Raw genomic sequence first — 12,486 nt, forward strand, 5'->3', positions numbered from 1 at the left:
ATAAGTAGCAGCTAGAAATATTCTGTTAGATTTTAGTTCAACAGATATTTTTTACTACTGGACTGTAAGTGACTTGCTGAAACATTAAAAAACTACATACAGGTAAAATGAGGAGATGAAAATCTTCTAAGGAAGACTCAGTAAGTGTGAAATCTGGAGCCTTGAGGATGGTTGAGCAGTTTTTACCTACTAACCAAAGCTAAGTTACACTGCCCTCCCAGTAAATATTCATATATCTGAAAGCTATTGGGCAGATGGGAGAAAAGCAATCCAGAAATATCCTTCAGCCTTGATAAAACTTTCCAAGCAACTCCATTTGGAGAAGAACCTTCCAAAGAGAAGCAAAAACCTAGGAGTCCCATGTTCCTGCAAGAAAGCAGAGTTTGTAGGTACTGCAATGGACTCTATTTTAATGTAAATTTACATATAATTTAACAGTGTTTTTTTTTTTAGTAGCTATGAAGTGATGCAATAAACATCTCCCTGTATTAAGTATATAGATACATAAAAGTAAGTGAATATACTAATAGAACATTAACAGCAAGGTTTTGAAAGATGGCACTTGAGACCCAGTCCTTTGATCCTTATTTAAGGAAGTGATTTCTATGGCTGCAGTGGTGTTATTTATTTGAATATCAGTATTTAAAGCACTATGCATATTGTTATTATTGTTGCAACATCCTACCAGCATATTAATATTCTTGTCCTTGATAAGTATTTGTGTATATGAGTACACACATATCCCCTTATTCTGCTTTTTTTTTCTGTTCGTGGCCAGGGATGGGCTGATGGGGGAAGATGATAATGCAGGTTGGCTGCTGCCAGACCCAGCAATTGCAGGCTTGATGCTAAACAGGTTACAGCTGGGCTCAGCTGCAGAGTTCACATCACCCAGTTGGAAGCACTCCAACGTGTCTTAGCGTCAGAAGGATCTGTTTCTATCGACAGGCTTTGGAGGGGGTTTGTAAAGCTCGTTGATCAGTCTTCCTTTTGGTCTTCAACAGCTACGTCCATATACAAACTTTATGTACGTATATAGAAGCAGTAGCCATTTGCGGTGGGGATCTCATCATAAAAACAACACTGCAAGTCTGTCAATGGATGGTTGCAGACTGACATTAACAGAGTTCAGAAATAGAAGGAATTGATCAGGGGGCTCGGGGAAATGCATTGAGAATCTGGGTTACTCATTGAACCTTGCATGTTCTTGCCAGGGGCCTGATCCCTACCTCTCTACTGTCCTAAAGGAAGCAAAAGTTTGCTTTGCAAGTAGCAGGCCTGGGTGGGAGGATATAATAAATCAAGATGTGTTTTTCTGTGAGTAATTTTGAGGCTTATCTTTTTAAAGTGAAGTTGAGAACAAAATTCCTCTGACATCAGTAGCTTTAGGGCTGGATCTTACAGTGAGAATGATAAGAAGTAAATCTGTTTAATGCCATAACTTTCCATGTAAAATTATGACTAATGTCTGTATAATTAAATTCAGGATATGGGGAAGAGAAAACCATCAATGTGAAATAAATAAATAACTACATTGACCATCCAGTAAGGATCTATAGAAAAGCAGAAGGCTAAATTCTTAAAACAGACTTTTACAGTAAAGTCTAAGTGGCACCTTCAATGTTTAACTTTACTTCAACCAAAGGAGGGTTGAATTGTACTAATCCCGAGTGCTGTCTGGAATGTTCTAAGTACAAGTTAGTTGAAATTCTGTTACTTTTCCAACAATTATAAGGAGTTTAACAACATTAAAAATCTAGCTATGGAAGATGTTACTTACTGCTTTCTTACGGTGGATGATTCTTCAATTTTCAAAAGAATTGATGAGTATATTTCTAGACTGAATTTATATAGTGAAAGGATATTTATATTCTTAGGACTTACGTATTTTTTGTTCAGTGAAGAGGTAGAGCATCTTTAGAGCGAGATTCAGTGCATGTTAAATAAGAGCATCTATAAGGATATCAGCTATTTTTTTTATGTTCATACATGTATTCTTTCTGGTGTAGAAATCGCTGCAAGACTAGTGCTTAAGAGATTGTTAGCAGTGGACTATCATCAACAGTGATCAGAATTAACTGTTAAAGGTTTCTTTCATAGATACATGTACTGAAGGTCATACAATGCAATTTCAGGTTGTTTCAGTCCTCCTGGTGATTCTCTTCAGTACTTCACTGTGCCTGCACTTAGCCAATATGTGAACATAATTGTGTTCTCTCTGAACCTTTTTCTCCTCATAGCTGATAAATTCTAACTTGGAGTTGACTGAAAATACTTTTGTTTGTTACACAGATATGTTACAATGAAGAATAAAGAGGAGTAACGGTGCTTTTTCTTCATTACTTAAACATGATATTTTGAAATGGAAATAGTCCAACAAATTAATAACATTAAAGGTGTTAATGAACACCTAAAATAGACCTAAAGGACAATTTTTTTCTTCTTTTTTTTTTTTGATAGAAACTTTTGTTATAATAGGTCTTTTATTTATTTTTTTAAGTTACAAATGTAATTCTGTGTATTTATTTCATTTGTGCATATACAAAATTAGAAGAACACCTGAAGAATACCTTCATTTGGGATACAGTTTAGCTTAAATTATTTTTCTGTCTGGCGAAAATGAACAGAAAAAAAATATGAGTTCTGCATCTAAAGATTATGCTATTTTATAAAGCAACCCACTAAATACATTTGTCCATTTTTGGCTGGGTCTGCAACAGATCGAGTGCTGTCACAGTCCATAGTCTGAAAGCTAACAGCAGTGAGGCACTCCAGCCAAGCTTACAAAACTGAAGCCTGCTTGTAAAGTAACCAAGTGGATGCAATTGTATTTCACATGGCTGGGTAAGAAACACATTTCCTGAGAAAACATTCCCTTTTTACTTCTAATTACCTATGAAATAAGCAATTGTGAAGAGCAGATTATTTTTTTCCCAGGGTGAGAAGTCATTGTTAGAGCTGGGGAAGGAAATGTCTCATACCTTCCAACTAGTCTTTCGTTTTGAGATCACATTTACTATAGAGTACATCAGGTAGCCGAAACAAGGGAATTTTTAAAGATCTCACTGAGCTTTCCCAAAGGAGAAATCAGACATGATTTAGGTGCAGCTTCAGAACTTGTGGGGAGCTGGGATTGCCTTCTCCTTTCCAAATCATCGTAAACTCCCAAATTTAGTAGGTGGTCAGGAAACAGGTCGATAACAGTGTCTTTGTTGGACTTCCTCTGGGGCAGCTAATACCCCTGGGGACATTGCCAGGGCTCTGCATGCCCTTGGCATCCAGGCCAGCTTTGAAAGAAGAGCAGTATCAAAGGAGTGATCCTTTGAGTTGCCAAACCTGATAATTTTAAGATACAGGCCTGGAAATAACCACAACAAATAAATTTTCTGTTGGCAGCATTTCCAGATAGCAACTTCCTCCAGAGAGCAACTCGGCCACCGAGGTCAAACAGATGGGCCAAAAATTCTACCAAGCGCTAATTTTTGTGGTTCCATATCAAACAAATGAAAGTAATAGAAGTATTTCCCGAATTGCAGTGTTTGAGCTTCTTCAGGATTTCAGATAGTCTGAAGGAAATGAGATAAGCATAGCTGAAGAATCAAACTCAGGGGCATAAGTCCATCCCCAAAATCCTACCATGCAGTGTAGGAGAAGCTCTGGGTAACCTATAAATTAAGATCTCTGTGTTTTTTGTTGTTGTCATTGTTTTTATTATTATCATTGAGAGTTGAGATACTGCTAAATAAATAAATTACTGTTAAAAAGAGAAGGTGAGGAGGTTTAAACAGTATCGTATTAATCAAAACGTCTTGGTAGATGATGATATAGTGCCAAGTGCTTTCCACGGCCTACATCCTGGGTGGGTGGGAGGGTGTTTAGTGCAGTAAATACACATAAAAGCACCTCAGGATCACTCCTCCGGTTGTGTTGGAAGGCAGCCCACCTCAAAGGATCAGGGAGATGTACAACCTGCTCTTAGTGGCCTCACCCTGGTCACCTTTGTGGCTGGCAGAGCACTGCTGAATGCTGCACAGACCCACAGGAAGAGCTACCCTGGTGTTTTCAGCAGAAGTTTGCCTGAGATAAAAACACAGATTGACCTTTTCTTCTTTGAAGTCCCCAGACACATGGCGAATTAGAATCAGGAAGCTTCATGGAGCCAAATCCTTTAAATACTGATCTTAAAATTTATTCCTCAGCATCTCTTGATGTGGGTCTCTCTGCTGCATTACAGTACCATCCAAATAGCTATGTGAAAATCATTAGAAATGTGATTTACGGAATGGATCGTTTCTGTATTTGCCAGCAGGCAGGCTCTGACAGGCCTTGCACGTATTTTTCTTACAGTGTGGCTCACCCAAATGGCTTTCCACCAGAGGACTCCATTGTTGCGACATTTGAGGTTGTGAATGGCCGTCCACAAATTTATGGCTAGTTAGTGATTCTTGATGGCAAAGACCACATCATCATTTGTGTCCTGACAGACAGGCAATTTCTGCATCTCTTCTATGCCACTCCAGATAAAGCTCTCATGCTCAGGGCCATCATCAGTGGGAACAAAGCTTTTGATGGTTCTTGGCACAAGACAGCACTGAGCGTGAGAGAAACTAATGCAAAGTTATTGCTTGCATGCCAGGAGGTGAGTTTTGTCTCAATGCATAAGGAGATCAGTGCTTACAGAAATTAATATATTTTGCAACTGGAACCATCGGTTGATGAGTCTTCGGGTTGGGTAAGCACCTCAGCCAGGCGGCTTCCTCCCCGTGTCCCATGTTGGGTGACGCTGACTGGCTTGACCAGCAAGGCTCACCGGTGACACTCACAAGTGGACTACTTACTAAAGTAAGCTTTTGTACAATCGTAGATATTCCCATCATCTCTGATGTTAACTGTTCCTCATGCAATGTCTTAAAGCATGCACTCTTTTTTGTTACATTCAGTACTCTGTTTTTCATTTGTGTGTCAAAAAACTCTTTATGTTTATGCTTTTCTCCTTTACTCTCCAGGTAGATTATTTTCTTTTCCTTATTTATTGACCTTTCAGATATCAGATTAAAAAAAAAAAAGTTTTTATTTTAGAGGCAGAATAATAGAGCTTTTTAATCGTAGGAAACTTGTTTTTCCTCTTTCTTGTTATGTAACTATATCTTGTAAGAGCCTTTTATTTTTTTATTTTTTTCCCCTAATGACACCTAACTATTATTTAATCAACATCTCCCTCTAGTGGTAACCACAGGGCTCAAAAAGGAAAGAGGATTTCCTGCTTGAGTGCTTCACCCTGACAGGTTACAGAGTTCTGTGCAGTGCTGCCAGACTTTCTGTATCTAAATGCAGTACTGTGGCTACTAACCAAAACCAGCACTTCTGAAGTATTTTACTGTGCTAATTTTAATGTTTTTCTTCCTAGAATGGAAGAAATTAAGAGGGAGAGAAACTAGTTAGATGAAAATTAGGCGGTGGGCTTTTAAAAGTGTCATCCCTGAAAAAGCTGCAGACAATGAGTGTTTGACTGCAATTTTCTTTTACAATTGAGATTTTTATTTTATTGCTGAAAAAATGAGATTAGCAGAGATGTAATTGCCTCATATTTGGTATTTGATTAGAAGACTATGCAACGTCTCCACAGGAGCTGAAATATTGCATGCACAGGATCAGAGCAGGCTTAGCAATCTGCTTTGTGCTTGATTCCTGCATTTGTTTATTAATTGGTGCCATCCTGTTCCTAGTTAAAAGGAATTCTTTTATGTGTCTCCAGATACTCTTAAAGCAACTTGAAATACACTGTAACGCAGAAAAAGCCTGCTTGGAAGGATGCTGTGCGCTTCCCTGCACAGCACATCTGCTCTCTCTTCCCAGCACTATGACTGCTTTCACCGATGATTACTTAATATTAGCTTTCCAGGTCCTCTTAATTTTCTGCACTGTCTGAGAACATCCAGCGTCCTTATCAACTGCACAGCTGAAATGAGATTACATACAGAAAGAGCAAGCTCCAGGCTCCACTCACACAGCATATGAGGTGAGGGCGTTTGGAAACTAAGGTGTTTTTTTTCCTCAATATTTTGAGAGGAGGCTGGTGTTCAAAGTCCATGCTGCCTTTGGGCAGGGTTCAGAAGGGGATTGCCTGGAGGGAATGGAGCAGACCTTCTGGGCCTGTGGGCCAGCCTGGTGGTATGTAGGTCACCTCCCGAGGGCCGTGTGGGTGCCCAGCCAGCGGTAACGGAGGAGGTCCTGCTTGATGTGGAAGTTATCAGAGCCCCGGGATGTTTGTGTGATTGCACTCCCTGTGTTTGCCAAAAGGCAGCTCTGCTGTACGACTTTCCAGCCTTTCTAACGCCCTCTGGGAGAAAGAGGCTTTGCAATTCCTCGCACAGAGAGATCCAAATCAAACCCAGGACCCAGTCCAGTTCCCAAGAGCTGGTTGCCGAACCCCAGCTGTCTGCCTGTGCTTGGCACAGCTGGGGGCTGCTCTTCTCTCCTCCCCGCCTCCTCCCTGCCTGCCCACCCCTTGTCCTGGAAATCTTCTTCCCAGATGCCGAAGAGTGAAGACCTGCCAGTTCTTCTCTGCTTCTCCTTTTCCTGCCTTCAGAGTTGCAGAAACTCGTTTGCCAGCAAAGCTCTGCCTTTGGATTTCCCTTTTATGATTCAGAAAGTAAATAATGTGTCTGTGGCCAGCCTGGAGGAAGCGCTGGGCTCAGTGTTGCTGGAAACCCAGCATGTGAGTGTGTTGGTGGGAGACTGGGTGGATGTGGAGCACCAGGCCACCAGGTAGCCTGGAAAACATGACTTGCTGTCCACGAGGAGCTTTTCGTGTCTGTGTGGAAGTGCTGCTGATTCCCCTCCAAATCGTTTTTCTTGTAATACAGCTACCAAGGGCAGAAAGGACAGTCTGACAGAATTAAAAGTATTATAGCCATATGCTTTGATTCTGATATTAAAACAAGATATTGTCATTCACATGGTCTGAGTGACTAGCTCTCTGCTACCAAGCCAGATGTGAGGTGAGTATGGTGGGCAGACAGCAGTAACACCAGGGCTTAGGCTCCTCTGTCCATCTGTGTTGGGCTCCAGCGCAGGTTTGCTGCTCCCTTTAAAAGTAAAAATCTGTCAGTCAGCACAATTTTTGGATTGCCTGTACACTGTTGTTCCACATTAAACTACAAACAGTTTCCCACACCTCTGCCCTCCGGCTGTGGAAAAGCACCAGGGCTCTAGAGACTTGGCCCTCTTTATGCCTTGCTTGGCTCCTCTTGGTGGGGAAGAAGCAAACACCATGGCCTGTTGAGGATTGCTCTTGTGGGGTTTGAGATTTTAACCATTCATTAAAAAATATATATGCTTCGATTCTCTGAGGGAAAAAAAATAAATCCCAAGCCGAATCTTCCTGGTAGTCACTATGTGTGAGCTGTCATCCTAGCAGCCAAATCAAAAAGCACATGGAGGAAGCTGAGAGGTTTTAATCATTGCTGTCATGGTAGGCTCTGGCTCATTGCGTGACCTTATCTGTGCTGTTACATTTTGCACACGCATGATGTGGAGATTTCTCATGCTTCGCTGTCATGCTTGCCGGATTCTCTAGTTTCAGTCCTTACTATTAGCTTGGATATTTGCTATTGCTGGAGCGACTGCAGGGTTTAATAAGAGGGCTAGTGCCGTGGTTCCTGTTTGCACAGCACCTCATGTCTGCGTTGAGCAAAGGAGTAAACCAGGAAGATGTTCTATGTGTAACTAGAAGGTGAATGGAAAACACTGCATTCAGGGGCAGTCACTGAAAAATATTCAGCAATAGTAAAATTCACTTGGTGTGAAACAATGCAATTGTTTGCAGAGTTCTGGGTGACCCAGGAGGCTGTGGAAATGTCAGAGGCCTGGCACAATTGTACGATTTTAATAGATTTTTGTTTTCAAGTGCTATCTGCCTAACTTCTGTTTTGATTTCCTTAATGAGAACAACATTTTTTTCTTTAGGGAAAAGTAGTTGTTGAAGGTGAGAAAGGTCTGAGAAGGTTGCATGATGGATGGAGTAGTTTTTGCTTTCTGTGCTGTGTATTTTAAGGACCTGACAAGTGGGAAAACCAAGCATGCTAAATATTATTTTGGTATATTTTTATGTTAACTTTTAGAGAAAAAAATGAGTACCTTGAGAAGGCACTATGTCATTATTTCACCTAAATCTTTATGAAGATATATATTTACCATTTACAGATAAAATAAGCTTGAGAGAGGTGCATAGACTTCTTTTATCAATAATATAGAGCTATATCCTTAGATACATCCCTTGCACAGCTTCTTTAAAACACACATTTTAAAATACACCTTAGCATAAGGAACTCAGTCTGCATGATTTCCTTATGGCTTGAAGTTATGTAATTGGATGAAAATGATACAAAATCAGCAAAATAGAAAATGGCAATTTGGCTGACAGGCTGATTAATGCTCCAGCATTTTCCGTGTTATGAATACGTTTCTCTTTCAAAGGGGTTGAGCTCTTTGACTGTCATAAATTCTCCCAGCAATACCTTTGTGTGTCTCCCGTAGTTTAAGTGCATTATTAGAGTCCAGAGTTGAAATGCATGTAACATAATGTCATCGTCTTCAGTTACAATAGAGCCATAAAATTGTTATCAATGAAAGCAGCTGTTAATATAAATGACTTTCTTCCCCTTTAGGGAGTATCTGGAATACTTGGAAACAGAGGACAATGACAACCTGGAGCAAAAGGAGAGAAGGTTGATTGTACAACTTGTCTCCTACATCAGGCTTTTGTGTCACTCTTGTCATCTTTTCATGTCCCATTGGCCAATTCCAACAAAACGTGAAAAGAGCTACACATCTCAGAGTTAACAAGCTCTTACAAGCTCTGTGAAAAGTGATGGCTAAATACAGAAGAGGGCTGTAGTTTGCACTCCATGTTTTGGGAAAGACGAGGAGAATTCACCCTCTGTTCTGCTGGTCAGGCAGCAGATGTCCAGTATGCCACATCAGGGGTCTGGGCCAGCTGCTTGTGCTGCTTTTTCCTGTGTGCCAAACCATGAAAATGTTGGTAGAAAGCATGGAAGGAAAATAAGGGCCAGATAGTTCTTTAAAGTGGGGGTGTGTGATGATCAGAGGTTACAACATAATGAACAATCCTTAATTTTGCAGCTCATTTGTAATTGAACTGTTAGAAAGTAAAATGCAAGTCTCCCCGCCAATGCACGGGGCACTAGTAGTGATTTCAAAACTGAGAAATGAATTTCAGCATTCTAATACTATGGTAGGAAAAGCCCCAGTGTGCACGTGGTGATGCCAATGAATCAGGACAGCTCTCTTCTTGTTGAGTTAATACTGAACTAGTGTTACAGGATTTTACAGAATGATACCTTGGTGCCCCTTTTCTGATGAAATTCAGAAACTTCTCTGGGGTTACTTGCATTCTTTGTTGTTTTTGTTGTTTTTAATTATCTGCTTTTCTGTCTCAATTGAGGCTTGAATCACCTTATTCTGACCAAAATTTTCTCTTTCTTTAGTTATAGAATCATTTTTCGTTCCTTCCCCAAAGCTGCTGTACTGTGTTGCTGGTTCATTCCAACCATGCCTGTATTTTGTGCATGTATGTGAATCTGCAGATGCCAGACAAGTAACATGGGAAGCGGTGTAGGAAGGTAAAGACATGTGAGTTGCATTGAGGTCTTTAAAGCAGTGTGCTACACTACTGGTGTAGATTTCTAGGGAAGGTTAACACATCTGTGTCTAATATTGATAGTTGTTATTCAATCTGTAAGGGAGATCAAGGGGAATTTGAGTTTATGGGAGTTTGGGGATTCCAAGCTATAAAGGTACTAAATTTTATACTAAAATGTACGATGCTCACTACAAAGCAATAAGATATACTAAAAGTTGATGACATCCTTCCGGCAGTACTATAAATATTTTAATATGTATCCTAGGTATCATTAAATCCATACACAAAGAATAGCTCTCACGCAGAGCAAATAATATTCAGGTTCATTCAGTCATATCTTCCTTTTTCAAGGAAGTGTACTCAGAATTAAGATTTTTATTTTTTTTTTAACATTTGTTTTCTGGGATTTTTTGACTCCTGCAGCTCAGTCAAAGCTTCTGCAAAGTCATTGCATCTCCTCTGTTGTGAGGCCAGATCACTTTGCACTGTGCATGTAAGAAGCATCAGAACTGGGCTGCGTGAGCAGAGGAGTCACAGATCAGAGTCTGTCTGCACTAGTAGGTTCATGCTGCCCACAAGTTTGGGGTTTACCCATGCAGACAGCATACATATATGTGCATGCGTTCCTCATTTCTTTGTGCATACGTATATACACATATACATATACACATCACATATGTGATGTGTGTTTCCATCAAGAAAATCCTAGACAGAAATAGGACAGCTCAAAATCCAGTGTACTCTCAAGTAATCCAGTTCTAGTTGCTAATATATGGCCCCTGTGCCTAACAGTGGAAGCAAGCTTTCACAATTACAGCACCGAGGGAATGCAGAGTGTGGATGTAGCTATGGAGCAGCACAGAGCTATCTGAAGTTCATTCATGTTAATTCTGAAATTAGAAGCGATAGGTGAGCTGGCTGCATGCAAAGCGATTGACGGGTTTGTAGACAAAAGCATCTGTTGGGCTGGAGGCAGCACTGTACGGCTCAGATTTCTGGTTGTGAACCTGAGTTAAATCTGTGCAGGCCAACACTGTGCCAGGTGGATTTACCAGCTTGGATATGTCCTCGTTCAAGAGTTTGTGACCCAAAATACATTGTGTGGTTCTTCATTGCAATGGGCCGTGATACTCTTGGTGAGGTAGGAGTTAAAGACCAGGGCCTGAGCTTGTGTCTGCTCCAAGGGACATTGTTGCTAGCAGTATCAACATGCAGTAGGTGACTGCTGCTTCTGGTGTGGTCTGACGTGCTCTGTAACTACTCGCAATTTTATTTACTGTAGTTGATAGAAGTGTGATGTGTGATGAAGTTTTACTCTGTTTATATCAGTAGGGCATCCACCTTTTTAATGCTTTGTGTAAGCCTGACACAAAGTTGGCTTCTCTGGGAGGCAGTGGGACTGGGAAGGGCAGAGAGGAGGGCAGGGAGTGGGTGCTCACCTCCGGGATGGATGCTTCAGGATGTGTTTGCTACAGCTCGTGAGTGAGGAATAGATCTGAGGGAGGGAAAGTGAGGCAAAGGGTGGTGGATTTAGGGTTGTGCTGGAAAGTCCAGAGGAAAAGACATTGATTCACAAGGGAGGGAAACCAAGTGGATGGAGGCATGCCTCCTGGCTTGGTTTTTCCCTTAGTAGCCATCATTGTTATAGACCTCAAAGTAGGGGATGGATTTGAAATCAGGGATCTGGCTATCACAGCTGCAGACATTAGACCATCCTGTGGATTATTCGGGACTTTCTCATTTCATAATCTTGTGGTCATGCAAAGAAAAACTGCTGCAAGAGCATTGCTGCTCCCTTCCTCCTTTCTAGAGGGCAACAGATCTGCATCGTTTTCTGTATTTGAGGCTGGAGCTGTGCCACTGGAAATAAGGTTGCTTGCATGCCACAAGCAGAAAGGCAGAAAGGAGAAAGGCTTCAGTAGCCTGCTGGCAAGATGAAAATACCAAGTATGGCTGAAAACTACTCACGAAATAGAAGTCAGTATGTGCTGACTCACAGAGCTCTGAGTTACTAGGAAGGAGTGTAGCTCTCTAGGATGTGCAAACCTATTTCCACATCCGTGGATGTGCACATCCATGCTAAGGATGTGCAAATGCTAAAGAAGCCCAGAAACAGCTTTCAGTGACTAAGCCTAGATTACCCAGTCTTTGGGATTTTTCTCTGAGTCAACTTTTCCATATTTGATTATGAGTTAAACTCTTCTCTTAAAATTTATTCTGATAGCTTGCGAAAGAGCCAAAGCATTTTCCATCACTAATGTATGTTGGAAAGCAGTTCAGAACATGTCCATCATTTCAGTTTGGAGTCTACAAACACAATGGCAGAAGAAAAGCAGTCCTTCCCTGTGGAGCTCTGATTCACACGGATAGAAAATCTAGACATAACTGCATCTTTACTTCCACCCAGCTTTTCAGGATCATAAATAAGTTATGCATCCTTCTCATTAGTAAACAAGTCCTGGTTACTTTTACCCTACAAGCTGAAAATTCCCACTGGGCATGGCGGTGGGGGGCCCTTACTTGTTGCTCATGGCAGGGGGCTGCAAGTCTGCAAATACTCTGGATAGAATCAGCTCCTTGGGCAGCTCGAGGAAGAAGTAATTTTCACTTGCCATCTGTTTGTTGCTCATCTTTCTTGAGCAGATGGTCACACTTCTTTACTTCTTTACTTTTTTTTTCCGAACGTGACAAGAGTAACAGATTCTTGAGACATTTTGCTCTGTGATCTGTTCTGAATTGTCTCTTCTGGAATGAAGTCTGTCTCATTTTCACAGAAGTCATGAATTGGTGTATGCTTTTTCTTATAGTCTAGACTTGAATTT

General features: G+C 41.0%; 1 long non-coding RNA gene across 1 annotated transcript; it reads left to right on the plus strand.

The window, feature by feature from the left end:
• The first annotated feature begins 802 nt into the window (after positions 1–802).
• LOC308192670 lies at positions 803–9,482 on the plus strand. Its single transcript, XR_013948978.1, has 3 exons — positions 803–1,027; positions 5,895–6,019; positions 8,670–9,482. It is a non-coding gene; the product is annotated as an uncharacterized lncRNA (long non-coding RNA).
• Positions 9,483–12,486: the final 3,004 nt, after the last annotated feature.

The sequence above is a fragment of the Anser brachyrhynchus genome (genome assembly GCF_964034855.1).
Source record: "Anser brachyrhynchus genome assembly, chromosome: 3".
Classification (NCBI taxonomy): domain Eukaryota; kingdom Metazoa; phylum Chordata; class Aves; order Anseriformes; family Anatidae; genus Anser; species Anser brachyrhynchus.